Below are 4,272 nucleotides of genomic sequence, written 5' to 3'. Positions count from 1 at the left end.
TTAAATACACGGATTGTAATATGCACATATAATATAACAAAGCGAGGTTAGATTCAGGGGAGAACTACTTGATATCAGAAACTGAGAAATCTAATTTTCAGCCAGTGGATGATTATACAAAAACCGTTCAAACTCCCGGAAAAAAAAACCATTCAGACTAGTTTTTCTAGAAAAACTGAATTTCAGTTTTTTTTTCACAAGCAGGTTTCCAAGTTCTCGGGCTAAAAAGGTTTCTCGTTTGAACAACAGCCTAAAAATGGTAATGAATATCAGTAACATCAATCATGAGTTTCTTATAGCTTTGCTTCCGAAGTGAAATTTAAGCAAAATTACTAAAAAATAAATTAGCCTAACAATACAACTTATGCCACTGATGGCGCACCTGATCCACCATTTTATTAAGACAATCAGTGTAAAGCTTTGCCAGTCGCTCATTCTCTGCAAATTACAATAAAATCGTCAAAATGGTATATACCAACTGCAATATAAAAAACATGAGTAACTATAAAGTCTAATTGCAGTGTAAAATCAAGTCAAAAGATGTTTTAATGATTTGATTGCATTCTTGTCTTGGATATGAATTGGTACTAAAAAACATGTTAGCTAAGATTAACCAAAAGAGTATTAGTTTGTCATAAAAGGACCATTCTATCAACAAAAAAACATCATGACATAAAAACAGGAAATCAGCAGATACCTGAAAAGAATAAGAAATACCAAACAAAGCGAACTAAATAAATAGTTCTCAAGTAAGCTAACATTGAAAGCAGAGTAGAACACAAAATTACTTCGTTAATTTCAACGCCAGGCAACAACATAGTTTGCATGGTACTAATCTACAATCTATTCCATCAAAACCTAAATACGAACTCGCACATCCATATCATCCACAATACTTAATACTAATATCATACATAATTTTTAGGATTTGCAAGCTTATACCACTAACCTGCATTTATTTCTATGAATATACTCCATCTTATTATACTTCTTCATCAGTTCATCTAACCTGATTTTTCGAATCATAGCGCTAAGTCCATGAAAAGTTGCATATCACACTCTCCGAATCAACACATTAGAAGAAATTGCAAATACAAAAGTCAAATATCGCAATTAACTTGTAACTGTTTAAAATATCAATAATAATCAAATAAATCGCATTCACCTCGTTTTTTTATACTAATCTAACATTTACTCGAAAATAAAATTCGAGTCATAAATATATGTAACTTTGTATGTAACAAAAAGGCATAATAAAGAGTGATATACGAACCAGATTTGAGGCTAACGAGATTGAAGAGCCTCTCGCCTCTTAACTTCGGCATTACAATAAGATTGCAGCGACTGGACCTCCTCGGCTCTCTTCTTACAATCCTGAATTAAAACAATACAAAATTATATGATTGCAGTTTTACATTTAGGGATTTAAAGTAAGAGTGAGTTTGTGTGCGTAAGAGAGAGAGAGAGAGAGAGACTTGCATCGTATATTTGATCAAAATCGGAAAGGATTGAATCGAAATCTTTGTTTGCCGCCATTTTCTATTTCATCAAGCTCCCTACCTCCTGCCGCTCAAATTGTTTGGGATATTCTTAACTGTACGAGGCCTTTTGTTTTGATTATAATTTTTTTTTTTTAATTAGGGTTTTCAAATGTTTTGATGGATTATTAGGAAAGAACAAATGTTAAAGTAACATTTGGGATATCTACAAATAGATTTCCTAATTCACACGGGGTAACCGAGTCCAACTTTTTAATGTTGACTCGTTTAAAATATGTCTCGAATTCAAATTTTTATTATGTCAAAATTTTTGTCATAAACTCATTAGAAAAAGGTTATTCGCGAAATTATTCACGAGCAGCTCATAAACTATCATTCAATGAACAACTTATAAGTATCATTAACAAACTTTTGATCGCAAATAATTTTGTTTATTAACGCATTCTCACGATTCCTGAATTTTTGCATGAGTTTATTTATTTTTTTAATAAATAAAAATATCAAATACAAATTTAAAAAACCTTACAAATAAATATGAGTGTTTAGCATTCTGATTATGATTTGAGTGTTTGTCATTCTGATTTTGATCCAAATTACGTTATTTCTATTTAAAATTATGATATGACTACTAATTGATTACATAAAACATAAACGCAAGTTAAATAAAAAGTTATATAATTACCATTAGCATGTATTATATTGAAATCAGATATATATAAAAAAATTATAAGTTTGATAAATAAATAATGGACTAAAATAAATTATGAAAATATTTGTACATAGAAATATACAAAATTATTTATTAAATATTGTGTCATAAGCGTATGTCGTTTTCGAGCATATATAACTAATAGTTCATGGACACAATCATGAGTATCAACGAGCATGTTCACGATCCTTACTCTCAAACTTATTCACGAACATTTAATCGAACTTGTTCGCGATCTTTGGAGCCGAACTATATTATTTTCAGTTCAACTTTATGTACAAACCGAGCTTTAAGATTGTGTTCATGTTCAACTTGTTTATAAATCAAATCAAACTGTTGAGCAAGATTGAAGTTGAATGTAAACTCAATAATATTGGTTTGAATAACACAATATGGAACAAAAGACTTGGAAATAATATATGTTCCACTATAATCAGTACATATTGATTAGTGGGTATATACATGATGATTTTGGTAGCTACAGTGAAGAAGACATCAACAGAACTCCGTATGAAATTCATTAATATGTTCAAGCAACAGAGTAATAATGTTGAAGTCATTTGAAGTAATTATTAGGAATAGTGTGAAGACTTAAATAATTCTATGTGAAGTTAATTATATCTGGTAGAAGACTTAACATGATTATGGAAAGATTATAGTACAAAGGCCTGAGAGCGGAATTAGTCGCATGTGAATCAGCCCATTGCACTAGGCGTTAGTGATTCGTGAAAGGAAACTAATATTATCATTAGAAGTATTTTTAAGTGAGGATTCATATATGAATATGAAGGTTATATGGTTTATACGAAGACTCGGAGAGAAACGTGAAGACAAGACATTTTAAGGATTACATTGCTCTATAGAAACTAAGTCAAAGTGATCATTACCTTGTAGTAGGAGTCACCGCGGATACTATATTACCTAGTAGAATCGAGTACCTTAAAGTATGCCTCAAAAACTAAGTACCAGAAGTGGTCTTGACCTTGTAGGAGTGACAGGGAAGAAATGAGATAAAAAAAACTATCTCAAAAATGCATCTCTATCACTCTAGGCGCAACTAAGCTTCCCCCATCCCTTTGTAGGAGCAACTAAGCCTTAGAAGTGAAGGAAAATCACCTCTAATGTAACACTCCCAAATCTGGGGTCGGGGATCCGGCTTGTCACGAGTCCTATTTCCGATATTAACACTTAATCTTAATAAATAACCAACTACTACGTACTGTGACCCCACAATATACTCTCTCACACACACACACCATGATTTATAGTCTCGGAGATGAATACTAAAATATAATACAAGTCATTTTATTCCAAAATTATAAGTCATTACTGTTGTGCAAGACATACCTGTACCTCAACAAGACTAAGTCATATTGACAACCCTAAGTAAGTTGTATCGTTATCTTAGTTTGTATTTGTACTTGTAACATTTTAAAGTTTGTAAAATGCAAAGAAGCAGACTGGAGTCTTTTTCCTTAAACAGTATCAAACCTAAGGTTCCTATCTGTAAGAAGATCAAGATGATCATACCTCAGAAGAATTTTGAAGAAACTTGGAATTGAATAAATCTGTTTGGATAAAAATACTCTAAGTCAAGATCTCTACAAGTCACAGATTTAGTGTTATAGAGAAGTCACTCGAGGACTCCAAATGACTTATCGAGAAGTCAGGAAAGCCACTAGAGATCTCAGAGAGATATCGATAAGTCAATTGAAGACATGAAGTTTGGAGATATCGACAAGTCATTTATTCACTAGAGAACTCAGAGTTATCGATAAGTCTACATTCATTAGAGAACTCTGAGTTATCGATAAGTCAAAGTCCACTAGAGAACTCAGAGATATCGATAAGTCAAAATTCACTAGAGAACTCTAAGTTGTCGATAAGTCAAAGTGAAGACATGAAGCTGAGAGACCTCGACAAGCCAAAGTCTCTTATAGAGAACTCAGAGACCTCTATAAGTCAAATTCACTATAGAGTATTAGAGATCTCGATAAGTCAATATACTTATCGAGATGTCAAGATCTCTATATGCCTAACTGGAGACCTCGAGGTAAATTCTCA

The 4,272-nt window shown here is 32.0% G+C and overlaps 1 long non-coding RNA gene across 1 annotated transcript; it reads right to left on the bottom strand.

Annotated features, from left to right (window-relative positions):
* Window positions 1-307: 307 nt before the first annotated feature.
* Window positions 308-1,677, bottom strand: LOC141701746 (uncharacterized). The gene is made up of 3 exons (XR_012566886.1): window positions 1,480-1,677; window positions 1,274-1,374; window positions 308-438 (listed from the first exon to the last, which is right to left on the bottom strand). It is a non-coding gene; the product is annotated as an uncharacterized LOC141701746 (long non-coding RNA).
* Window positions 1,678-4,272: the final 2,595 nt, after the last annotated feature.

The sequence above is a fragment of the Apium graveolens genome, unplaced genomic scaffold (assembly GCF_009905375.1).
Source record: "Apium graveolens cultivar Ventura unplaced genomic scaffold, ASM990537v1 ctg4330, whole genome shotgun sequence".
Classification (NCBI taxonomy): domain Eukaryota; kingdom Viridiplantae; phylum Streptophyta; class Magnoliopsida; order Apiales; family Apiaceae; genus Apium; species Apium graveolens.
The sequence above is the reverse complement of the archived record's forward strand: the minus strand, read 5'-3'. Positions and strand labels throughout refer to the sequence as shown.